Source organism: Salmo salar, chromosome 27, assembly GCF_965601325.2.
Source record: "Salmo salar chromosome 27, fSalSal1, whole genome shotgun sequence".
Classification (NCBI taxonomy): Eukaryota; Metazoa; Chordata; class Actinopteri; order Salmoniformes; family Salmonidae; genus Salmo; species Salmo salar.
This window is the reverse complement of record NC_138317.1, coordinates 7227629-7255055: the sequence shown is the minus strand read 5'-3', so window position 1 is coordinate 7255055 and position 27427 is coordinate 7227629. Positions and strand designations below refer to the sequence as shown.

General features: G+C 42.0%; 5 non-coding genes across 5 annotated transcripts; all 5 read left to right on the top strand.

Annotated features, from left to right (window-relative positions):
- The first annotated feature begins 10146 nt into the window (after positions 1-10146).
- trnal-uag (transfer RNA leucine (anticodon UAG)) lies at positions 10147-10228 on the top strand. The gene has a single exon. It is a non-coding gene; the product is annotated as a tRNA-Leu (tRNA).
- A 9475-nt stretch (positions 10229-19703) lies between these two features.
- trnal-uag (transfer RNA leucine (anticodon UAG)) lies at positions 19704-19785 on the top strand. The gene has a single exon. It is a non-coding gene; the product is annotated as a tRNA-Leu (tRNA).
- A 1854-nt stretch (positions 19786-21639) lies between these two features.
- On the top strand, positions 21640-21721 carry trnal-uag (transfer RNA leucine (anticodon UAG)). The gene has a single exon. It is a non-coding gene; the product is annotated as a tRNA-Leu (tRNA).
- Positions 21722-23882: 2161 nt separating this feature from the next.
- On the top strand, positions 23883-23964 carry trnal-uag (transfer RNA leucine (anticodon UAG)). Its single transcript has one exon. It is a non-coding gene; the product is annotated as a tRNA-Leu (tRNA).
- A 2162-nt stretch (positions 23965-26126) lies between these two features.
- On the top strand, positions 26127-26208 carry trnal-uag (transfer RNA leucine (anticodon UAG)). The gene has a single exon. It is a non-coding gene; the product is annotated as a tRNA-Leu (tRNA).
- Positions 26209-27427: the final 1219 nt, after the last annotated feature.

Sequence of the window (27427 nt, the reverse complement as noted above, 5' to 3'; positions counted from 1 at the left end):
AGTGATAGCCATTGGGCAGTAGAGGATCAGGGGCAACACACATCCATCGCGAAACGCCTGGGGGTCACAACCATGGAACGGGGAGTGACCTCAGATACATCTAGTTCCATCCAGTGTTGCAGTGGCTGCAGTGCAAAGGTAGAGAGAATCTCAGAGTTGTGTTCATTGTGTTTATTGTGTCATAAAGCTGCCTATTGTTCCAAAGTGTGCCAACAGGATCATTGGAAACAGCACCAACCTACATGTAAGACTGCTTGCAAGACTGACCACAACTCCCCTTTTCCCATGACACAGAGAGAGTGGCGGCCAACTACCCCAGCAACCACAGGACAATGTAATATAGCACAGCTCATTGGTAAAAAATGTAAAGTGTGGTGTTATATGGAGGGTGTAAAGACACAGGGGCTCAGGTATCCATCATAACTGAGGAATGGAGAAAATGTTGAACATTACATGGAAGAATGCACTGAGAAACACTCACTTGAAATGGTAAAAGCAACACTCAATAATGTTCAGAGAGCAGAATGACTGTGTAATGTGGATATCCACGGTCACACTAAGGCCATCAGTGCAAGATGAGCTGTCATGGTGGGGGGGAACAGTTACAGACCGACTGACTGTCTCCACACGATATCATGCAGGCTCAGTTAAAGGATGCGGCTGTATCGAGAATCTTGGAACTGAAAAGTCAAAGGACTAAGCCTAAACCAACAGAATGTCAACAAGAGTCATACAAAGTCAAACATTTACTGCAAGAGTGGAACAGGCTCCATGTCTCACCAGATTGATTATTACAAAGGAAAACAACAAAAAGGACACAAGTTGTGGTACCAAGTCAGTATAGAACACTGATTTACAAGTACTTTCACACTGAAATGGCCCATCTAGGAACAGAAAGAGTGTTGAACTGAGCACGAGAATGCTTTTATTGGCCGCGCATGCAACATGACATTGAACACTTTATCACCAATGTGTTTAAGTGATTCAAACCAAAGAAACCCAGTGTAATAACTAGGGCCCCAATGCAACATGTACGAGCTACAGCTCCTTTCCAGATGATTTCAATTGACTATGTGCATTTGGAGAAAAGCAGAGGGGGCTACGAGTACATTTGAGTTATTTTAGATAACTTTACAAAATTTGCACAAGCCTACCCCACCAGAAATAAGTCTGGGAAAACTACAGCAAAAAAGCTTTTCGATGATTTTTTTCCCAAAGTTTGGCTTTGTGTCAAAAATCCATCATGATCAGGGAAGAGAGTTTGAAAATCAGTTATTCAGAGCCTTGCAGAACTGTACGGGAATAGCCAATTCCAGAACCTCTCCATATCATCCACAGGGGAATCTGAGATTTAACCATACACTGTTGTCAATGTTGCGCACACTAGATGAAGAGAAAAAGGCCAACTGGGGTGATTATCTGAACAAGGTCATTCATGCATATAATTGTACCACCATTGATGCTACTGGGTTCTCACCGTATTTCCTGCTGTTTGGAAGGGCTCCACTGCAACCTCTTGACCTTGTCTTTGGGTTACAGATAAAGGAACAGGAGAAATCATACCAGTATTGTGCTAAGAAGTGGCAGCAACAGATGGCGGAAGCCTATGACATCGCCAGTAGAAACATGGAGAAATCAACAGCAAAGGGAAAAGCCTACTAAGATCGGAAGAAAAGGAGTTCGGTTCTGGTCCCAGGGGATCGTGTACTGGTGAGGAACATGTCAGAACGTGGGGGGCCGGGAAAGCTAAGATTACACTGGGAGGACCAAATACGTGTGGTGGTAACCAGGAAAGGTGATAAGAGCCCTGTCTGAGGTCAAACCCGAGAGGGGCACAGGCAGGGCCCGGGTTCTGCATCGCAATATGCTCATGTCATGTAATTCCCTACCATTTGAGGAACCTGTTGAAATACCCAGGAGATGTCTGTGGAGAAGAGAACCACCCCAGCAAAATCAGCAAAATGGGGAGAGCGCTGAGTCTGAGTGCTCAGATGAGGATTCTTATCCAGTATTCATCAATAGGCCACGTAGGGATGAAGAGAGCAGACAGAATAGCACACAACTAGTATCAGATAATCATTTTACATTTTACATTTTAGTCATTTAGCAGACGCTCTTATGCAGACATACATGTCATGCATTTTTTATTTTTTATTTTTAATTTTCTTTAATAGTGAGGAATGGCGTCAGACTGATAGAAACTTCACTGTGAAGGAGTGCCAGCCAGTCCTCAGAGAGAGCCCGGAGAGGACAGGGGTAAATATGAAAACAGCTGAGGGCTCAGAGACTCAATCATCTCATGATGAAGTGGACACTGATTCATTGGGGTCACCCATGACCTTGCCCCGCCGTTCAGACCGGCAGAGGAGGCCCAGAGACATTCTAACCTATAACACTTTAGGGCTGCCAAGCTCTTATCAGGATACCAACTAGAGATGTTCTGATGTGTATATATTTTCTTGTTTACCTTTACTAATCACAGTGTGATAATGTTTAGTGGGGGTTGCGTTTTTGCCCATAAGGCAGACTGGACATGTCTAGATAGTTATATGGCTGTTAGGCCAGTTTCTCCGTTGTTCTCATGACCAGTACTTACATCTTCTGTTTGTTTTGAGGTCAGTGAAATGTTTGGGGCAACATTTCGTTTTTGCAGGGGGGTGTTGTAAGGGGCTTAATACACTTGTATTCCAGCCACTAGGGGGTACTCTGGTGAAGCCCATGGGAAATAAAGAAATATTGTTTAAGTGAATTGGGAAGAGTAAGAATGAAAAACTAAAGAAAGACTAAACGGCTGTTACCTGTGCTGACATGATTAAAAGTGAAGTAAACCGTACTTTTCGCATTGTAGTTTATATGATAAGCTCATTGGAAGGGTAACGTATACAGGATGTACATAAATGGGCATAAACACGTGACACAGAAAATAAAAATATTGACATTTAGGAATTCAAAATGCATCTAAATATATTTACTTCTGTCTAAGGAATACATAAAATAATTATATATATATATATATATTTTTTTTTTTTATGTGCATAAAATATACTTGTCTGTACAGTAAGTAAATGTAGGAAATCCAAAATGTTTTTCTAATGTCTAAAATAAAATATATGTGTATAATATATACTTGCCTGTAACGTATAGCAATGCAGAAGCAATAAGCATTGTAAATGATGATAGAACACATCAAATTAATGTGAACATGAGGACACAAAGGAGAGATTTAATTAAAAGATCATCTTTTAATACATTTTTAATGCTGAAGTTTTTTAATGCTGAAAAAATCTATGTATGTGTCACGCCCTGACCTGAGAGAGCCTTTTTTATGTCTCTATTTAGGTTTGGTCAGGGTGTGATTTGGGTGGTCATTCTATGTCCTTTTTTCTATGCTTTGTATTTCTTTGTTTTTGGCCTGGTATGGCTCTCAATCAGGGACAGCTGTACATCGTTGTCGCTGATTGGGAGTCATACTTAGGCAGCCTGTTTTCCTTTGGGGTTTGTGGGTAGTTAATTTCTGTTTAGTGTTTTGTTATGCCTAACAGAACTGTTTGGCTGGTATTTTCTTGTTTTGTTCAAAGTGTCTCAATTAAATATGAGCAATCAACACGCTGCGCCTTGGTCTACTTCTTCAGACAGCCGTTACAGTATGGCAAATCCACTCTGGGCAAATGCCCTGTTGGCAAAAATAAAAAATAGTTAACATCCTTGCTACTTCAGCCATTTGCTATGTTAAAGTAAAATCTCAGTTAATGATGAATGGATACAATTTGGAAGGATTTTCCAGTCATACCTCAGTAGGGTAGAGTGTCAGGTGGCACAACCATTGGTGCCATGAGGTCAAAGTGTGAAGGAGGGAGCAAGCCAGAGAGCTGTCTAGGAAGCAGTCCAGGCCCATGGCTTGGAGGCTTTGAGTTGGTCCCATCATTGTAATGCATTGTAGGGTATCTGCTGCCCCTTAGACCTGCTGGTAGTGGGAAAGGTGTTAGCAGGAGACCACCAGGGACATCTATGATCGGCTGACACAGTCTTGGTTAAACCACATGTATTCTAAAGCAATATTCACCTGCTTTCATAGAGTAAGGATTGACTCCTTTGGGGACACTGCCAGTGTTCCCCTGATATCCATATGTTCCCATCGGTGGAGGTGGTGGTACACACTTGTTCTGTAAAACACATCAACACATTTTCCAAATTGTTAGTAATATTATCACAGTTGAAATACAATGGTTGTTCACTGATTTTAATTTCATTGAATTTAAGTGTGTATGTCAGCCTTGGGCTCAGTTTTGTTAACCCATCTGTGCAGAGTTGGATCCCAGACAATCTGAGGAAGAAGATATTAGCAATGTGAAGCAAGCCACAATTTTTTTTTTTTTTATCCACTCAATTGTCTCTACATAGAATAAAGTGTTAATAACCAGTTCCTTACAGATCTGTCTTTGTCCTCAGGTAGATGAACCTCCTTCTTATTAACTCTTCCACTCCCAAAGACCCAGCTGAGCCAGCCTCCACTGTTATTGTGAACAGCAGGGGTCTCGGGCTCAGCCACCAGCCGGCTGCCAGTCTGGCTCTGAGGGTTGGCATCGGAGTGTTCCGGCTTGGTGATGGACATCATAGCAGGATGCTCAACATATCTAAGTCGGACATCTGTAATAAGTGGGAGAAGTCAGGCCACTCTGCTCATGTCACCACACAGAACAATTACAAGCTGACAGATAGAAACGTCTCGCTCTGATACTGTTACAACCCAATCTTAACCTACACGCAGTCACAGGGATTACTAGGAGGTTACTCCAGGACTCTGTGATCGCATTGTTTTGGTTGCAAAATCAACAATTCCCTGCATATTATGTGAGGGCTTACAAATTTGACCATTCACCAAACCATTTCTGCATAAAATAATCACTTCATCACAATATTATCGCATAGAACTGACCCATTACCACAGTACAAAAAGAGGGCTCGCAATTTCAACCAATCACCGCACATTTACTGCATAATATGGTTCAATCAAGCCAGACGTCAACACAGTTTTTTCCCTTGTCAGCGCATTTTTGCAACAAATTGGACAAAACAATTGCATATGGCTATGCAAAATGTCATAAATGTCGCTGCAAAATCTAGCATATTTATCAGCTAATAGCAAATAAATCCATGCGAAATCCTGGAGAGATTCACCGGAGTATGAAAATGTATACACTCACTACTGTTAGTCGCTCTGGATAAGAGCGTCTGCTAAATGACTAAAATGTAAAAGTAAAATGGAGCTAAACCTGTTGTATGTAGAAAATGCATGAAAGTATTACACCTATACACTCACATGAGCCATACATTTAATCTATCACAATTTATTCTCACGCTATCACAATGGTAATTTCTTTACTAATTAGATAAGGTTAAGTGACCTCTTCTCTTGGAATAGAAATCCACAGGTGGAGTACACGTTCCACCATCCCATTTCCACAGTGGTGCCACCATGGGGATGATGGGGGGGGGGGGGTGGTTGTGGATGATTGTTTCCATTCTTCACAGGGACACTGGTTGTGAGGAAGATCTCCTCCCTCTCTGCAGGGACACCAGCCTTTGGGAAGATTCCCTTCCTCTGCGCAGTGACACTGGCCATCAGGATGATCAACTCCCTTTGTGCAGGGGTGAGGTGTGATGCTCTGAGGATCTTCTTCTTCCGAGCAGTGATAGAAGCTGCTGGAAGAATCCCCTCTCTCTGTGACAGGATGAGGCCTGATGCTCGGAGGATCCCCTCCCTATGTGCAGGGATGAGGCCTGATGCTTGGAGGATCTCCTCCCTCTGTGCATTGATGCTAGCTGCTCGGAGAATCCCCTCTCTCTCTGCAGGGAGGACCTCCTCCCTCGGTGCAGGGACACTTGATGTTTGGAGAATCCCCTCCCTTTGTGCAGGGATGAGGCCTGATGCTCGGAGGATCTCCTCCCTCTCAGCAGGAACACTAGCCTTTGGGACAATCCCCTCCCTGTGAGCAGGGATGAGGCCTCATTATCGGAGGATCTCCTCCCGCTGTGCATTGATGCTGGCTGTTTGGAGGATCCCCTCCCTCTGTGCAGGGACACTGGCTGTTTGGAGGATCCCCTCCCTCTGTGCAGGGACACTGGCTGTTTGGAGGATTCCCTCCCTCTGTGCAGGGACACTGGCTGTTTGGAGGATCCCCTCCCTCTGTGCAGGGACACTGGCTGTTTGGAGGATCCCCTCCCTCTGTGCAGGGACACTGGCTGTTTGGAGGATTCCCTCCCTCTGTGCAGGGACACTGGCTGTTTGGAGGATTCCCTCCCTCTGTGCAGGGACACTGGCTGTTTGGAGGATCCCCTCCCTCTGTGACGGGATGAGGCCTGATGCTCGGACGATCTCCTCTCTCTGCACAGCAACTTCGGCTGCTGTGATGATCTGCAGGTATAATGTAGAGCATATAGTCAATAAAAAGATAAAAAATCAACCACTTAGAATCTATAACATAATTGACACATACACTGAGTGTGTTAAACATTAAGAACACCTTCTCTTTCCGTGACATAGACTAATCAGGTGAAAGCTATAATCCCTTATTAAATTCAATTGTTAAATTGCAACGCAATAGGAAAGTGTTCTTAATGTTTTGTTCACTCAGTGTAGATTAATCCCTAGCATATACTTTCATTTGTATGTGTACTGATAATGTAAATACACAAATTATATTAAAGTTATCTACAATATATTATAATACCGTAAGACTCCCTGCTGCAGGGGCATTTCCTCCTACAATTTTGAGCTGATTTTCTTCACTTTACCAATATTTTGTAACTTTGTTAATTTTCACATTTATTGTGTTTGGAATGGCACTGTTACTACAGCATTTCATGTAAGTATGTAGGACAATTACCCATAATACTCACTGACTGAACATTCAAAATTACCATGGCAATTAATGACGCATTCACATGCCATCGGAAACTTGGAACCTCAGAGTTAAAATGAATGTAAGTTATTAGTGTAGAGCTTCCAACTGGTTGATTCTGATACTTCACAAGTGGGAAACTTGAAATCATCATTCCATAACGAGTTAGCGAGTCAGAAATGTCAGAATGTTCTACGATTGAATTGAATAAATCAGATCCAATGATTTACCGCCCGTAGGGTGGGGTACCGCTAGTCATCATTATTATAATCACCATCTCAATCACTATCACCATACCATCATAGACTTATTCTTCTGTATCTGAGACTCATCTGACACTACCTTAGATATGGCAGTCTGCAAGTCAATACACTGCCCCTGCATGGTGTTCAGCATCCCCTGCATGTGGTTAATCGACTGCTTAACATCGTTCAGCAGGATCTGAATCTCAAGCCTGCAAGAAATCAGGTGGTTCAACATACTGAGATGACGAGAGGCTTCAGACCATACCCATTGGGCCATCTTTAGGATTCTCTCTCACTTAACACCAATCTTATTAGGAATGTCACTTTGTGCAGAAGATGTTACTATAGTGGTATTTAGAAGAAAAAAGTGTACTTTGTAAGGCGCCAAAATTATGACGGGATGTCTCCCTGCTCCAGTGAGCTCTGCTGGCAGGTCTTGCTCACTGTTGGAGGAATGGGAGCCAAATTAGAGGAAAAATATCTATGGTTGTTCAGCAATGAAACATTCATGGCATAATGGGGATTGTCCTTCCCTGTGAAAAGAATAACAGCTGGGGTTTACTTAATCACTTTTAGTTAATGTAATACAATCTTTAAACCCATCAGAAGTGTAGTGCTTACCGCCATGAAAATATTGGCCCCTGTTATTTTGGGATGCATTGCCCCAATGTTGACCACTAGTTCCAACTTGTGATGAGAAGGTCTTGATATAATGATCAGGTCAACATTTTGTTAGACATTTCAGAGATAGCATTAACAATTGTACATGAGACAGTGCTTCCAGATATTGAGGTATCTTCCTTCTGAGGTATGTAAAAAAATCTGGTGTGAGAGTACTCACATGAAAGGTATCCATGATTCTAGATTAAGCCAATCATGTATGTGATTACCATCCTATGAGTCAGCAATGGAATGATTGCTACACAGCTTTCAGGCGACTTTATGTCTTGGGCCTGGGTGAATCATTGAAATACAAGTAATATTGTGAATTTGTGATGCATAATTGCCATTGTAATTTGGAATATTCCATCAAAGTTATTTGTTTTGACAGTCAAAACAAAATTAATCACTTGACTTGAATAACTTGAGTTGACGGAAGTAGCAACTTTATATTCTGACCTAGACACTGACTTGTGCAATGCCTAATGCATAATCTATGCATGTTATTGGCTCATCATAGTATATATCAGAGGATCTCATAGTCCAAAAACCGCATTGGCCATTGGACTGCTCAGTCAAAACAACTAACTTTTACGATTTAATCACTTGACTGGAGTAACTTGAGTTCGGAACTAAAACATTAAAAGTAGGCTATAGCTTGACGCATATCCTTACCATGGACAAGCGTATCCAAAAGGCCTATCCAGTCGTGCGTGAAGATACCTTTAGGCAGATAAAAGCGCGGTACGGGTTGAGACACGCTCGGTAATGTGAATCTGTAACACTGATATAAAAGCACGTTTTCATTTAAAATGTACACTGTAGAATGACCTGCAAGCAAATCAGAATCTAGTTTTAAAGAATACCATGGGTTCCATGGAACGTCACAAACATATTAGGCCACTTGCGTCACAGATTACAGTCACTGAACATGGGTTTAATAGCTATATTGGCTATATGTATAGTAAATGCACATCGTATTGAATTGAGAACACATTTACTGCACGATATTCTTACAAGGGAAATAAGAAATGTTGTGTGTAGTCGCACCCACGAGTACAGAACACATTGAATTAGCACTACATTGCCTTAATTACCTGGTCCTGTGCTATAGCGGTGGCCCTCCTACCAGTTGGCCGAGATACACCTTTCTGAGCTTGTTAAAGGGCACTACAAATGTGATCTTCAGACAAAGAAGCAAAAACAAATGGTGTGTTGACACAGGAAGAAAAAGCAACGTGATATAAATGAAGAATACAAAAGGAAAAAGGAGAAAAATGTTGTGTGACGTCAAACCCACGAGTGCAGAACACAATGAATTAGCAGTACATTGCCTTAACTAACTCGTCCTCTGCTGTAGCGGTGGTCCCGCATACCAGTTGGCTGAGATCTGCCTATCTGAGCTTGTTAAAACTTCTTATGGGCATGTGGGACTGTAGCGTCCCACCGGGCCAACATCCGGTGAAATTGCAGAGCGCGAATTTCAAATGACAGAAATATAAATATTTAACATTCATGAAAATACAAGTATTATACATCAAAATAAAGCTTAACTTCTTGTTAATCCAGCCGCTGTGTCAGATTTCAAAAAGGCTTTACGGCGAAAGCACACCATGCGATTAATTGAGGACAGCGCCCCGCATACAAAAACATGAAAAACGTTTTTCAACCAGGCAGGTGCGACACGAAAGTCAGAAATAGCGATATAATAAATGCCTTACCTTTGAAGATCTTCTTCTGTTGGCACTCCAAAAGGTCCCAGTTACATCACAAAGGGTCCTTTTGTTCGATAAAGTCCTTCTTTATATCCATAAAAACTCAGTTTAGCTGGCGCGCTTCATTCAATAATCCACCGGTTTCCCTCCTTCAAAATGCATACAAAATGAATCCCAAACGTTACCAATAAACTTATCCAAACAAGTCCAACAACGTTTATAATCAAACCTCAGGTACCCTTATACGCAAAGAAATGATCAGTTGTGTTATACTCACAGACATCATGTTATCAGTTGTAGAAACTTTAGAGTGTTTCCTATCCAAATCTACCAATTATATGCATATCCTAGCTTCTGGGCCTGAGTAACAGGCAGTTTATTTTGGGCACGCTTTTCATCCGGACGTGAAAATACTGCCCCCTACCCAAGAGAGGTTAAAGGGCTCTATAAATGTGCTCTTCAGACATAGCAGCAAAACAAATAATGTGTTGAGACAGGAAGAAAAAGCAACGTGATATAAATGAAGGACACAAAAGGAAAAATGAAAAAGAAGAGAGCGATATTAATGGGAGCTTAGCAGGCTTAGGTAACAGATGGCAAAGTGTGGGGTCATTGGCGGTGAAGGGTAGCGTGGCCGAGTGGTCTAAGGCGCTGGATTTAGGCTCCAGTCTCTCTGGAGGCGTGGGTTCGAATCCCACTGCTGCCATCATTCTTGTTTTTTTTGTTCACGTCTTCAGTGTGGTCAATTAAAACTTTGGTAGCATTTCCATATTCAAACAAGGGAAATAACACCGCTGGCATCTTTAGCACTAAATTGCCTTAACTACCTCGTCCTGTGCTATAGCGGTGGCCACACCCACCAGCTGGCCGAGATCCACCTTTCTGAGCTTGTTAAAGTGCTCTACAAATGTGCTCTTCAGACATAGAAGCAAGAACAAATGATGTGATGGCACAGGAAGAAAAAGCAACATGACATAAACGAAGAAAATGAAATGAAAAAGGAAAAAAGAAGAGGTTGAAATTAATGGGAGCTTAGCAAACCTAGGTAACAGATGACAAAGTGTGACTTTGAGGAAGGGGCTGGGTAGCGTGGCAGAGTGGTCTAAGGCCCTGGATTTAGGCTCAAGTCTCTCTGGAGGATTGGCTTTGTATCACAATGCTGCCATCTTTGATGTTGTCATTGTTCGTGCAAGGCTTCAGTGTGGCTATCTCTTTAGTCAATCCATACTTTTGCAGCGTTTCGATATTCTTACAAGGGAAATAAGAAATGTTGTGTGTAGTCGCACCCACGAGTACAGAACACATTGAATTAGCACTACATTGCCTTACCTGGTCCTGTGCTATAGCGGTGGCCCTCCTACCAGTTGGCCGAGATACACCTTTCTGAGCTTGTTAAAGGGCACTACAAATGTGATCTTCAGACAAAGCAGCAAAAACAAATGGTGTGTTGACACAGGAAGAAAAAGCAAAGTGATATAAATGAAGAATACAAAAGGAAAAAGGAGGAAAATGTTGTGTGACGTCAAACCCACGAGTGCAGAACACAATGAATTAGCAGCACATTGCCTTAACTAACTCGTCCTCTGCTGTAGCGGTGGCCCCGCAAACCAGTTGGCTGAGATCTGCCTATCTGAGCTTGTTAAAACTTCTTATGGGCATGTGGGACTGTAGCGTCCCACCTGGCCAACATCCGGTGAAATTGCAGAGCGCGAATTTCAAATTACAGAAATATAAATATTTAACATTCATGAAAATACAAGTATTATACATCAAAATAAAGCTTAACTTCTTGTTAATCCAGCCGCTGTGTCAGATTTCAAAAAGGCTTTACGGCGAAAGCACACCATGCGATTAATTGAGGACAGCGCCCCGCATACAAAAACATGGAAAACATTTTTCAACCAGGCAGGTGCGTCACGACAGTCAGAAATAGCGATATAATAAATGCCCTACCTTTGAAGATCTTCTTCTGTTGGCACTCCAAAAGGTCCCAGTTACATCACAAAGGGTCCTTTTGTTCGATAAAGTCCTTCTTTATATCCATAAAAACTCAGTTTAGCTGGCGCGCTTCATTCAATAATCCACCGGTTTCCCTCCTTCAAAATGCATACAAAATGAATCCCAAACGCTACCAATAAACTTATCCAAACAAGTCCAACAACGTTTATAATCAAACCTCAGGTACCCTTATACACAAAGAAATGATCAGTTGTGTTATACTCACAGACATCATGTTATCAGTTTTAGAAACTTTAGAGTGTTTCCTATCCAAATCTACCAATTATATGCATATCCTAGCTTCTGGGCCTGAGTAACAGGCAGTTTATTTTGGGCACGCTTTTCATCCGGACGTGAAAATACTGCCCCCTACCCAAGAGAGGTTAAAGGGCTCTATAAATGTGCTCTTCAGACATAGCAGCAAAACAAATAATGTGTTGAGACAGGAAGAAAAAGCAACGTGATATAAATGAAGGACACAAAAGGAAAAATGAAAAAGAAGAGACCGATATTAATGGGAGCTTAGCAGGCTTAGGTAACAGATGGCAAATTGTGGGGTCATTGACGGTGAAGGGTAGCATGGCCGAGTGGTCTAAGGCGCTGGATGTAGGCTCCAGTCTCTCTGGAGGCGTGGGTTGGAATCCCTCTGCTGCCATCATCCCTGTTTTTTGTGCACGTCTTCAGTGTGGTCAATTAATACTTTGGTAGCATTTCCATATTCAAACAAGGGAAATAACAACGCTGGCATCTTTAGCACTAACTTGCCTTAACTACCTCGTCCTGTGCTATAGCGGTGGCCACACCCACCAGCTGGCCGAGATCCACCTTTCTGAGCTTGTTAAAGTGCTCTACAAATGTGCTCTTCAGACATAGAAGCAAGAACAAATGATGTGTTGGCACAGGAAGAAAAAGCAACATGACATAAACGAAGAAAATGAAATGAAAAAGGAAAAAAGAAGAGGTTGAAATTAATGGGAGCTTAGCAAACCTAGGTAACAGATGAGAAAGTGTGACTTTGAGGAAAGGGCTGGGTAGCGTGGCAGAGTGGTCTAAGGCCCTGGATCTAGGCTCAAGTCTCTCTGGAGGATTGGCTTTGTATCACAATGCTGACATCTTTGATGTTGTCATTGTTCGTGCAAGGCTTCAGTGTGGCTATCTCCTTAGTCAATCCATACTTTTGCAGCGTTTCGATATTCTTACAAGGGAAATAAGAAATGTTGTGTGTAGTCGCACCCACGAGTACAGAACACATTGAATTAGCACTATATTGCCTTAATTACCTGGTCCTGTGCTATAGCGGTGGTCCTCCTACCAGTTGGCCGAGATACACCTTTCTGAGATTGTTAAAGGGCACTACAAATGTGATCTTCAGACAAAGCAGCAAAAACAAATGGTGTGTTGACACAGGAAGAAAAAGCAACGTGATATAAATGAAGAATACAAAAGGAAAAAGGAGAAAATGTTGTGTGACGTCAAACCCACGAGTGCAGAACACAATGAATTAGCAGTACATTGCCTTAACTAACTCGTCCTCTGCTGTAGCGGTGGTCCCGCATACCAGTTGGCTGAGATCTGCCTATCTGAGCTTGTTAAAACTTCTTATGGGCATGTGGGACTGTAGCGTCCCACCGGGCCAACATCCGGTGAAATTGCAGAGCGCGAATTTCAAATGACAGAAATATAAATATTTAACATTCATGAAAATACAAGTATTATACATCAAAATAAAGCTTAACTTCTTGTTAATCCAGCCGCTGTGTCAGATTTCAAAAAGGCTTTACGGCGAAAGCACACCATGCGATTAATTGAGGACAGCGCCCCGCATACAAAAACATGAAAAACGTTTTTCAACCAGGCAGGTGCGACACGAAAGTCAGAAATAGCGATATAATAAATGCCTTACCTTTGAAGATCTTCTTCTGTTGGCACTCCAAAAGGTCCCAGTTACATCACAAAGGGTCCTTTTGTTCGATAAAGTCCTTCTTTATATCCATAAAAACTCAGTTTAGCTGGCGCGCTTCATTCAATAATCCACCGGTTTCCCTCCTTCAAAATGCATACAAAATGAATCCCAAACGTTACCAATAAACTTATCCAAACAAGTCCAACAACGTTTATAATCAAACCTCAGGTACCCTTATACGCAAAGAAATGATCAGTTGTGTTATACTCACAGACATCATGTTATCAGTTTTAGAAACTTTAGAGTGTTTCCTATCCAAATCTACCAATTATATGCATATCCTAGCTTCTGGGCCTGAGTAACAGGCAGTTTATTTTGGGCACGCTTTTCATCCGGACGTGAAAATACTGCCCCCTACCCAAGAGAGGTTAAAGGGCTCTATAAATGTGCTCTTCAGACATAGCAGCAAAACAAATAATGTGTTGAGACAGGAAGAAAAAGCAACGTGATATAAATGAAGGACACAAAAGGAAAAATGAAAAAGAAGAGACCGATATTAATGGGAGCTTAGCAGGCTTAGGTAACAGATGGCAAATTGTGGGGTCATTGACGGTGAAGGGTAGCATGGCCGAGTGGTCTAAGGCGCTGGATGTAGGCTCCAGTCTCTCTGGAGGCGTGGGTTGGAATCCCTCTGCTGCCATCATCCCTGTTTTTTGTGCACGTCTTCAGTGTGGTCAATTAATACTTTGGTAGCATTTCCATATTCAAACAAGGGAAATAACAACGCTGGCATCTTTAGCACTAACTTGCCTTAACTACCTCGTCCTGTGCTATAGCGGTGGCCACACCCACCAGCTGGCCGAGATCCACCTTTCTGAGCTTGTTAAAGTGCTCTACAAATGTGCTCTTCAGACATAGAAGCAAGAACAAATGATGTGTTGGCACAGGAAGAAAAAGCAACATGACATAAACGAAGAAAATGAAATGAAAAAGGAAAAAAGAAGAGGTTGAAATTAATGGGAGCTTAGCAAACCTAGGTAACAGATGAGAAAGTGTGACTTTGAGGAAAGGGCTGGGTAGCGTGGCAGAGTGGTCTAAGGCCCTGGATCTAGGCTCAAGTCTCTCTGGAGGATTGGCTTTGTATCACAATGCTGACATCTTTGATGTTGTCATTGTTCGTGCAAGGCTTCAGTGTGGCTATCTCCTTAGTCAATCCATACTTTTGCAGCGTTTCGATATTCTTACAAGGGAAATAAGAAATGTTGTGTGTAGTCGCACCCACGAGTACAGAACACATTGAATTAGCACTATATTGCCTTAATTACCTGGTCCTGTGCTATAGCGGTGGTCCTCCTACCAGTTGGCCGAGATACACCTTTCTGAGATTGTTAAAGGGCACTACAAATGTGATCTTCAGACAAAGCAGCAAAAACAAATGGTGTGTTGACACAGGAAGAAAAAGCAACGTGATATAAATGAAGAATACAAAAGGAAAAAGGAGAAAATGTTGTGTGACGTCAAACCCACGAGTGCAGAACACAATGAATTAGCAGTACATTGCCTTAACTAACTCGTCCTCTGCTGTAGCGGTGGTCCCGCATACCAGTTGGCTGAGATCTGCCTATCTGAGCTTGTTAAAACTTCTTATGGGCATGTGGGACTGTAGCGTCCCACCGGGCCAACATCCGGTGAAATTGCAGAGCGCGAATTTCAAATGACAGAAATATAAATATTTAACATTCATGAAAATACAAGTATTATACATCAAAATAAAGCTTAACCTGTTATGGCTAGGGGGCAGTATTTTCACGGCTGGATAAAAAACGTACCCGATTTAATCTGGTTACCACTCCTACCCAGTAACTAGAATATGCATATACTTATTACATATGGATAGAAAACACCCTAAAGTTTCTAAAACTGTTTGAATGGTGTCTGTGAGTATAACAGAACTCATTTGGCAGGCAAAAACCTGACAAGGTTTCAGGCAGGAAGTGGCCTGTCTGACAAGGTGTCGTTCTTCTTGACTGTTTATTGAAGAGTGAGGATCTTAGCTGTCCCGTGACACTTCCTACGGCTGCCATAGGGTGTCAGAAGGCGGTAAAAAGCTGAATCGTGGCTTTGCAGGCTCTGGCTGAAAAAAAGTAGCGCGTTTGGGTAGTGGCTGGTTACAGTACTGTGAGACTCAGGCTCGTGCCCGCGTCGACCGAAAGCGTTGTTTACTTTCCTCTGTTTAGCTAAAAGGAGATTCCCGGTCGGAATATTATCGCTTTTTTACGAGAAAAATGTCATAAAAATGGATTTTAAACAGCGGTTGACATGCTTCGAAGTACGATAATGGAATATTTAGATTTTTTTTGTCACGATATGCGCCATGCGCACGACCCTGATTTACCATTTCAGATAGTGTCTGGGACGCACGAACAAAACGCCGCTATTCGGATATAACGATGGATTATTTTGGACCAAACCAACATTTGTTATTGAAGTAGCAGTCCTGGGAGTGCATTCTGACGAAGACAACAAAAGGTAATCAAACTTTTATAATAGTAAACCTGATATTGGTGAGTGCTAAACTTGCCGGGTGTCTAAATAGCTAGCCCGTGATGCCTGGGCTATGTACTTAGAATATTGCAAAATGTGCTTTCACCAAAAAGCTATTTTAAAATCGGACATATCGAGTGCATAGAGGAGTTCTGTAGCTATAATTCTTAAAATAATTGTTATGCTTTTTGTGAACGTTTATCGTGAGTAATTTAGTAAATTCTTAGTGAATTCGCTGGAAGTTTGCGGGGGGTATGCTAGTTCTGAACGTCACATGCTAATGTAAAAAGCTGGTTTTTGATATAAATATGAACTTGATTGAACAAAACATGCATGTATTGTTTAACATAATGTCCTAGGGTTGTCATCTGATGAAGATCAACAAAGGTTAGTGCTGCATTTAGCTGTCTTCTGGGTTTTTGTGACATTATATGCTAGCTTGAAAAATGGGTGTCTGATTATTTCTGGCTTGGTACTCTGCTGACATAATCTAATGTTTTGCTTTCGTTGTAAAGCCTTTTTGAAATCGGACAGTGTGGTTAGATAAAGGAGAGTCTTATCTTTAAAATGCTGTGAAATAGTCATATGTTTGAAAAATTAAATTTTTAGTATTTTTGAGGAATTTGTAATTCGCGCCCCGCCTATCATTGGATATTGGAGCAGGTGTTCCGCTAGCGGAACGTCTAGATGTAAGAGGTTAACTTCTTGTTAATCCAGCCTCTGTGTCAGATTTCAAAAAGGCTTTACGGCGAAAGCACACCATGCGATTAATTGAGGACAGCGCCCCGCATACAAAACCATGAAAAACATTTTTCAACCAGGCAGGTGCGACACGAAAGTCAGAAATAGCGATATAATAAATGCCTTACCTTTGAAGATCTTCTTCTGTTGGCACTCCAAAAGGTCCCAGTTACATCACAAAGGGTCCTTTTGTTTGATAAAGTCCTTCTTTATATCCATAAAAACTCAGTTTAGCTGGCGCGCTTCATTCAATAATCCACCGGTTTCCCTCCTTCAAAATGCATACAAAATGAATCCCAAACGTTACCAATAAACTTATCTAAACAAGTCCAACAACGTTTATAATCAAACCTCAGGTACCCTTATACGCAAAGAAATGATCAGTTGTGTTATACTCACAGACATCATGTTATCAGTTTTAGAAACTTTAGAGTGTTTCCTATCCAAATCTACCAATTATATGCATATCCTAGCTTCTGGGCCTGACTAACAGGCAGTTTATTTTGGGCACACTTTTCATCCGGACGTGAAAATACTGCCCCCTACCCAAGAGAGGTTAAAGGGCTCTATAAATGTGCTCTTCAGACATAGCAGCAAAACAAATAATGTGTTGAGACAGGAAGAAAAAGCAACGTGATATAAATGAAGGACACAAAAGGAAAAATGAAAAAGAAGAGACCGATATTAATGGGAGCTTAGCAGGCTTAGGTAACAGATGGCAAAGTGTGGAGTCATTGACGGTGAAGGGTAGCGTGGCCGAGTGGTCTAAGGTGCAGGATTTAGGCTCCAGTTTCTCTGGAGGCGTGGGTTGGAGTCCCACTGCTGCCATCCTTCTTGTTTTTTGTGCACGTCTTCAGTGTGGTCAATTAAAACTTTGGTAGCATTTCCATATTCAAACAAGGGAAATAACACTGCTGGCATCTTTAGCACTAAATTGCCTTAACTACCTCGTCCTGTGCTATAGCGGTGGCCACACCCACCAGCTGGCCGAGATCCACCTTTCTGAGCTTGTTAAAGTGCTCTACAATTGTGCTCTTCAGACATAGAAGCAAGAACAAATGATGTGTTGGCACAGGAAGAAAAAGCAACATGACATAAACGAAGAAAATGAAATGAAAAAGGAAAAAAGAAGAGGTTGAAATTAATGGGAGCTTAGCAAACCTAGGTAACAGATGAGAAAGTGTGACTTTGAGGAAGGGGCTGGGTAGCGTGGCAGAGTGGTCTAAGGCCCTGGATTTAGGCTCAAGTCTCTCTGGAGGATTGGCTTTGTATCACAATGCTGCCATCTTTGATGTTGTCATTGTTTGTGCAAGGCTTCAGTGTGGCTATCTCTTTAGTCAATCCTTACTTTTGCAGCGTTTCGATATTCTTACAAGGGAAATAAGAAATGTTGTGTGTAGTCGCACCCACGAGTACAGAACACATTAAATTAGCACTACATTGCCTTAATTACCTGGTCCTGTGCTATAGCGGTGGCCCTCCTACCAGTTGGCCGAGATACATCTTTCTGAGCTTGTTAAAGGGCACTACAAATGTGATCTTCAGACAAAGAAGCAAAAACAAATGGTGTGTTGACACAGGAAGAAAAAGCAAAGTGATATAAATGAAGAATACGAAAGGAAAAAGGAGAAAAATGTTGTGTGACGTCAAACCCACGAGTGCAGAACACAATGAATTAGCAGCACATTGCCTTAACTAACTCGTCCTCTGCTGTAGCGGTGGCCCCGCAAACCAGTTGGCTGAGATCTGCCTATCTGAGCTTGTTAAAACTTCTTATGGGCATGTGGGACTGTAGCGTCCCACCTGGCCAACATCCGGTGAAATTGCAGAGCGCGAATTTCAAATTACAGAAATATAAATATTTAACATTCATGAAAATACAAGTATTATACATCAAAATAAAGCTTAACTTCTTGTTAATCCAGCCGCTGTGTCAGATTTCAAAAAGGCTTTACGGCGAAAGCACACCATGCGATTAATTGAGGACAGCGCCCCGCATACAAAAACATGGAAAACATTTTTCAACCAGGCAGGTGCGTCACGAAAGTCAGAAATAGCGATATAATAAATGCCCTACCTTTGAAGATCTTCTTCTGTTGGCACTCCAAAAGGTCCCAGTTACATCATAAAGGGTCCTTTTGTTCGATAAAGTCCTTCTTTATATCCATAAAAACTCAGTTTAGCTGGCGCGCTTCATTCAATAATCCACCGGTTTCCCTCCTTCAAAATGCATACAAAATGAATCCCAAACGCTACCAATAAACTTATCCAAACAAGTCCAACAACGTTTATAATCAAACCTCAGGTACCCTTATACACAAAGAAATGATCAAATTTAAGACGGAGAAAGGTATGTTCATTACCGGAGAGAAATAACAAAGAACGCGCTTTCACCCACGCGCATGGAAACACTTCAGCCAAAATGGGAGCCACTTAGAAAAACTACAACTTCTAGCTCATTCTTCCAAAAACCAGCATGAAACTCTTTCTGTTGACATCTAGTGGAAGCCCTAGGAAATGCGATCTGGGAGGACTTCGCCTCATAATAAACATGAAAGCCATTGGAAACAGTGGAAGGCTGAATTTTTTTTTTTTTGGATGGTTTGTCCTCGGGGTTTCGCCTGCCATATCAGTTGTGTTATACTCACAGACATCATGTTATCAGTTGTAGAAACTTTAGAGTGTTTCCTATCCAAATCTACCAATTATATGCATATCCTAGCTTCTGGGCCTGAGTAACAGGCAGTTTATTTTGGGCACGCTTTTCATCCGGACGTGAAAATACTGCCCCCTACCCAAGAGAGGTTAAAGGGCTCTATAAATGTGCTCTTCAGACATAGCAGCAAAACAAATAATGTGTTGAGACAGGAAGAAAAAGCAACGTGATATAAATGAAGGACACAAAAGGAAAAATGAAAAAGAAGAGACCGATATTAATGGGAGCTTAGCAGGCTTAGGGAACAGATGGCAAAGTGTGGAGTCATTGACGGTGAAGGGTAGCGTGGCCGAGTGGTCTAAGGCGCTGGATTTAGGCTCCAGTCTCTCTGGAGGCGTGGGTTCGAATCCCACTGCTGCCATCCTTCTTGTTTTTTGTGCACGTCTTCAGTGTGGTCAATTAAAACTTTGGTAGCATTTCCATATTCAAACAAGGGAAATAACACCGCTGGCATCTTTAGCACTAAATTGTCTTAACTACCTCGTCCTGTGCTATAGCGGTGGCCACACCCACCAGCTGGCCGAGATCCACCTTTCTGAGCTTGTTAAAGTGCTCTACAAATGTGCTCTTCAGACATAGAAGCAAGAACAAATGATGTGTTGGCACAGGAAGAAAAAGCAACATGACATAAACGAAGAAAATGAAATGAAAAAGGAAAAAAGAAGAGGTTGAAATTAATGGGAGCTTAGCAAACCTAGGTAACATATGAGAAAGTGTGACTTTGAGGAAGGGGCTGGGTAGCGTGGCAGAGTGGTCTAAGGCCCTGGATTTAGGCTCAAGTCTCTCTGGAGGATTGGCTTTGTATCACAATGCTGCCATCTTTGATGTTGTCATTGTTCGTGCAAGGCTTCAGTGTGGCTATCTCTTTAGTCAATCCATACTTTTGCAGCGTTTCGATATTCTTACAAGGGAAATAAGAAATGTTGTGTGTAGTCGCACCCACGAACACAGAACACATTGAATTAGCACTACATTGCCTTAATTACCTGGTCCTGTGCTATAGCGGTGGCCCTCCTACCAGTTGGCCGAGATACACCTTTCTGAGCTTGTTAAAGGGCACTACAAATGTGATCTTCAGACAAAGAAGCAAAAACAAATGGTGTGTTGACACAGGAAGAAAAAGCAACGTGATATAAATGAAGAATACAAAAGGAAAAAGGAGGAAAATGTTGTGTGACGTCAAACCCACGAGTGCAGAACACAATGAATTAGCAGTACATTGCCTTAACTAACTCGTCCTCTGCTGTAGCGGTGGTCCCGCATACCAGTTGGCTGAGATCTGCCTATCTGAGCTTGTTAAAACTTCTTATGGGCAAGCGTCCCACCGGGCCAACATCCGGTGAAATTGCAGAGCGCGAATTTCAAATTACAGAAATATAAATATTTAACATTCATGAAAATACAAGTATTATACATCAAAATAAAGCTTAACTTCTTGTTAATCCAGCCGCTGTGTCAGATTTCAAAAAGGCTTTACGGCGAAAGCACACCATGCGATTAATTGAGGACAGCGCCCCGCATACAAAACCATGAAAAACATTTTTCAACCAGGCAGGTGCGACACGAAAGTCAGAAATAGCGATATAATAAATGCCTTACCTTTGAAGATCTTCTTCTGTTGGCACTCCAAAAGGTCCCAGTTACATCACAAAGGGTCCTTTTGTTCGATAAAGTCCTTCTTTATATCCATAAAAACTCAGTTTAGCTGGCGCGCTTCATTCAATAATCCACCGGTTTCCCTCCTTCAAAATGCATACAAAATGAATCCCAAACGTTACCAATAAACTTATCCAAACAAGTCCAACAACGTTTATAATCAAACCTCAGGTAGCCTTATATGCAAAGAAATGATCAGTTGTGTTATACTCACAGACATCATGTTATCAGTTGTAGAAACTTTAGAGTGTTTCCTATCCAAATCTACCAATTATATGCATATCCTAGCTTCTGGGCCTGAGTAACAGGCAGTTTATTTTGGGCACGCTTTTCATCCGGACGTGAAAATACTGCCCCCTACCCAAGAGAGGTTAAAGGGCTCTATAAATGTGCTCTTCAGACATAGCAGCAAAACAAATAATGTGTTGAGACAGGAAGAAAAAGCAACGTGATATAAATGAAGGACAAAAGGAAAAATGAAAAAGAAGAGACCGATATTAATGGGAGCTTAGCAGGCTAAGGTAACAGATGGCAAAGTGTGGAGTATTTGACGGTGAAGGGTAGCGTGGCCGAGTGGTCTAAGGCGCTGGATTTAGGCTCCACTCTCTCTGGAGGCGTGGGTTCGAATCCCACTGCTGCCATCCTTCTTGTTTTTTGTGCACGTCTTCAGTGTGGTCAATTAAAACTTTGGTAGCATTTCCATATTCAAACAAGGGAAATAACAACGCTGGCATCTTTGGCACTAAATTGCCTTAACTACCTCGTCCTGTGCTATAGCGGTGGCCACACCCACCAGCTGGCCGAGATCCACCTTTCTGAGCTTGTTAAAGTGCTCTACAAATGTGCTCTTCAGACATAGAAGCAAGAACAAATGATGTGTTGGCACAGGAAGAAAAAGCAACATGACATAAACGAAGAAAATGAAATGAAAAAGGAAAAAAGAAGAGGTTGAAATTAATGGGAGCTTAGCAAACCTAGGTAACAGATGACAAAGTGTGACTTTGAGGAAGGGGCTGGGTAGCGTGGCAGAGTGGTCTAAGGCCCTGGATTTAGGCTCAAGTCTCTCTGGAGGATTGGCTTTGTATCACAATGCTGTCATCTTTGATGTTGTCATTGTTCATGCAAGGCTTCAGTGTGGCTATCTCTTTAGTCAATCCATACTTTTGCAGCGTTTCTATATTTTTACAAGGGAAATAAGAAATGTTGTGTGTAGTCGCACCCACGAGTACAGAACACATTGAATTAGCACTACATTGCCTTACCTGGTCCTGTGCTATAGCGGTGGCCCTCCTACCAGTTGGCCGAGATACACCTTTCTGAGCATGTTAAAGGGCACTACAAATGTGATCTTCAGACAAAGCAGCAAAAACAAATGGTGTGTTGACACAGGAAGAAAAAGCAAAGTGATATAAATGAAGAATACAAAAGGAAAAAGGAGAAAAATGTTGTGTGACGTCAAACCCACGAGTGCAGAACACAATGAATTAGCAGCACATTGCCTTAACTAACTCGTCCTCTGCTGTAGCGGTGGCCCCGCAAACCAGTTGGCTGAGATCTGCCTATCTGAGCTTGTTAAAACTTCTTATGGGCATGTGGGACTGTAGCGTCCCACCTGGCCAACATCCGGTGAAATTGCAGAGCGCGAATTTCAAATTACAGAAATATACATATTTAACATTCATGAAAATACAAGTATTATACATCAAAATAAAGCTTAACTTCTTGTTAATCCAGCCGCTGTGTCAGATTTCAAAAAGGCTTTACGGCGAAAGCACACCATGCGATTAATTGAGGACAGCGCCCCGCATACAAAAACATGGAAAACATTTTTCAACCAGGCAGGTGCGTCACGAAAGTCAGAAATAGCGATATAATAAATGCCCTACCTTTGAAGATCTTCTTCTGTTGGCACTCCAAAAGGTCCCAGTTACATCACAAAGGGTCCTTTTGTTTGATAAAGTCCTTCTTTATATCCATAAAAACTCAGTTTAGCTGGCGCGCTTCATTCAATAATCCACCGGTTTCCCTCCTTCAAAATGCATACAAAATGAATCCCAAACGCTACCAATAAACTTATCCAAACAAGTCCAACAACGTTTATAATCAAACCTCAGGTACCCTTATACACAAAGAAATGATCAAATTTAAGACGGAGAAAGGTATGTTCATTACCGGAGAGAAATAACAAAGAACGCGCTTTCACCCACGCGCATGGAAACACTTCAGCCAAAATGGGAGCCACTTAGAAAAACTACAACTTCTAGCTCATTTTTCCAAAAACCAGCCTGAAACTCTTTCTGTTGACATCTAGTGGAAGCCCTAGGAACTGCAATCTGGGAGGACTTCGCCTCATAATAAACATGAAAGCCATTGGAAACAGTGGAAGGCTGAATATTTTTTTTTTTGGATGGTTTGTCCTCGGGGTTTCGCCTGCCATATCAGTTGTGTTATACTCACAGACATCATGTTATCAGTTGTAGAAACTTTAGAGTGTTTCCTATCCAAATCTACCAATTATATGCATATCCTAGCTTCTGGGCCTGAGTAACAGGCAGTTTATTTTGGGCACGCTTTTCATCCGGATGTGAAAATACTGCCCCCTACCCAAGAGAGGTTAAAGGGCTCTATAAATGTGCTCTTCAGACATAGCAGCAAAACAAATAATGTGTTGAGACAGGAAGAAAAAGCAACGTGATATAAATGAAGGACAAAAGGAAAAATGAAAAAGAAGAGACCGATATTAATGGGAGCTTAGCAGGCTAAGGTAACAGATGGCAAAGTGTGGAGTATTTGACGGTGAAGGGTAGCGTGGCCGAGTGGTCTAAGGCGCTGGATTTAGGCTCCAGTCTCTCTGGAGGCGTGGGTTCGAATCCCACTGCTGCCATCCTTCTTGTTTTTTGTGCACGTCTTCAGTGTGGTCAATTAAAACTTTGGTAGCATTTCCATATTCAAACAAGGGAAATAACAACGCTGGCATCTTTGGCACTAAATTGCCTTAACTACCTCGTCCTGTGCTATAGCGGTGGCCACACCCACCAGCTGGCCGAGATCCACCTTTCTGAGCTTGTTAAAGTGCTCTACAAATGTGCTCTTCAGACATAGAAGCAAGAACAAATGATGTGTTGGCACAGGAAGAAAAAGCAACATGACATAAACGAAGAAAATGAAATGAAAAAGGAAAAAAGAAGAGGTTGAAATTAATGGGAGCTTAGCAAACCTAGGTAACAGATGACAAAGTGTGACTTTGAGGAAGGGGCTGGGTAGCGTGGCAGAGTGGTCTAAGGCCCTGGATTTAGGCTCAAGTCTCTCTGGAGGATTGGCTTTGTATCACAATGCTGTCATCTTTGATGTTGTCATTGTTCATGCAAGGCTTCAGTGTGGCTATCTCTTTAGTCAATCCATACTTTTGCAGCGTTTCTATATTTTTACAAGGGAAATAAGAAATGTTGTGTGTAGTCGCACCCACGAGTACAGAACACATTGAATTAGCACTACATTGCCTTACCTGGTCCTGTGCTATAGCGGTGGCCCTCCTACCAGTTGGCCGAGATACACCTTTCTGAGCATGTTAAAGGGCACTACAAATGTGATCTTCAGACAAAGCAGCAAAAACAAATGGTGTGTTGACACAGGAAGAAAAAGCAAAGTGATATAAATGAAGAATACAAAAGGAAAAAGGAGAAAAATGTTGTGTGACGTCAAACCCACGAGTGCAGAACACAATGAATTAGCAGCACATTGCCTTAACTAACTCGTCCTCTGCTGTAGCGGTGGCCCCGCAAACCAGTTGGCTGAGATCTGCCTATCTGAGCTTGTTAAAACTTCTTATGGGCATGTGGGACTGTAGCGTCCCACCTGGCCAACATCCGGTGAAATTGCAGAGCGCGAATTTCAAATTACAGAAATATACATATTTAACATTCATGAAAATACAAGTATTATACATCAAAATAAAGCTTAACTTCTTGTTAATCCAGCCGCTGTGTCAGATTTCAAAAAGGCTTTACGGCGAAAGCACACCATGCGATTAATTGAGGACAGCGCCCCGCATACAAAAACATGGAAAACATTTTTCAACCAGGCAGGTGCGTCACGAAAGTCAGAAATAGCGATATAATAAATGCCCTACCTTTGAAGATCTTCTTCTGTTGGCACTCCAAAAGGTCCCAGTTACATCACAAAGGGTCCTTTTGTTTGATAAAGTCCTTCTTTATATCCATAAAAACTCAGTTTAGCTGGCGCGCTTCATTCAATAATCCACCGGTTTCCCTCCTTCAAAATGCATACAAAATGAATCCCAAACGCTACCAATAAACTTATCCAAACAAGTCCAACAACGTTTATAATCAAACCTCAGGTACCCTTATACACAAAGAAATGATCAAATTTAAGACGGAGAAAGGTATGTTCATTACCGGAGAGAAATAACAAAGAACGCGCTTTCACCCACGCGCATGGAAACACTTCAGCCAAAATGGGAGCCACTTAGAAAAACTACAACTTCTAGCTCATTTTTCCAAAAACCAGCCTGAAACTCTTTCTGTTGACATCTAGTGGAAGCCCTAGGAACTGCAATCTGGGAGGACTTCGCCTCATAATAAACATGAAAGCCATTGGAAACAGTGGAAGGCTGAATATTTTTTTTTTTGGATGGTTTGTCCTCGGGGTTTCGCCTGCCATATCAGTTGTGTTATACTCACAGACATCATGTTATCAGTTGTAGAAACTTTAGAGTGTTTCCTATCCAAATCTACCAATTATATGCATATCCTAGCTTCTGGGCCTGAGTAACAGGCAGTTTATTTTGGGCACGCTTTTCATCCGGATGTGAAAATACTGCCCCCTACCCAAGAGAGGTTAAAGGGCTCTATAAATGTGCTCTTCAGACATAGCAGCAAAACAAATAATGTGTTGAGACAGGAAGAAAAAGCAACGTGATATAAATGAAGGACAAAAGGAAAAATGAAAAAGAAGAGACCGATATTAATGGGAGCTTAGCAGGCTAAGGTAACAGATGGCAAAGTGTGGAGTCATTTGACGGTGAAGGGTAGCGTGGCCGAGTGGTCTAAGGCGCTGGATTTAGGCTCCAGTCTCTCTGGAGGCGTGGGTTCGAATCCCACTGCTGCCATCCTTCTTGTTTTTTTGTGCACGTCTTCAGTGTGGTCAATTAAAACTTTGGTAGCATTTCCATATTCAAACAAGGGAAATAACACCGCTGGCATCTTTGGCACTAAATTGCCTTAACTACCTCGTCCTGTGCTATAGCGGTGGCCACACCCACCAGCTGGCCGAGATCCACCTTTCTGAGCTTGTTAAAGTGCTCTACAAATGTGCTCTTCAGACATAGAAGCAAGAACAAATGATGTGTTGGCACAGGAAGAAAAAGCAACATGACATAAACGAAGAAAATGAAATGAAAAAGGAAAAAAGAAGAGGTTGAAATTAATGGGAGCTTAGCAAACCTAGGTAACAGATGACAAAGTGTGACTTTGAGGAAGGGGCTGGGTAGCGTGGCAGAGTGGTCTAAGGCCCTGGATTTAGGCTCAAGTCTCTCTGGAGGATTGGCTTTGTATCACAATGCTGTCATCTTTGATGATGTCATTGTTCGTGCAAGGCTTCAGTGTGGCTATCTCTTTAGTCAATCCATACTTTTGCAGCGTTTCTATATTTTTACAAGGGAAATAAGAAATGTTGTGTGTAGTCGCACCCACGAGTACAGAACACATTGAATTAGCACTACATTGCCTTACCTGGTCCTGTGCTATAGCGGTGGCCCTCCTACCAGTTGGCCGAGATACACCTTTCTGAGCTTGTTGAAGGGCACTACAAATGTGATCTTCAGACAAAGCAGCAAAAACAAATGGTGTGTTGACACAGGAAGAAAAAGCAAAGTGATATAAATGAAGAATACAAAAGGAAAAAGGAGGAAAATGTTGTGTGACGTCAAACCCACGAGTGCAGAACACAATGAATTAGCAGCACATTGCCTTAACTAACTCGTCCTCTGCTGTAGCGGTGGCCCCGCAAACCAGTTGGCTGAGATCTGCCTATCTGAGCTTGTTAAAACTTCTTATGGGCATGTGGGACTGTAGCGTCCCACCTGGCCAACATCCGGTGAAATTGCAGAGCGCGAATTTCAAATTACAGCAATATTAATATTTAACATTCATGAAAATACAAGTATTATTCATCAAAATAAAGCTTAACTTCTTGTTAATCCAGCCGCTGTGTCAGATTTCAAAAAGGCTTTACGGCGAAAGCACACCATGCGATTAATTGAGGACAGCGCCCCGCATACAAAAACATGGAAAACATTTTTCAACCAGGCAGGTGCGTCACGAAAGTCA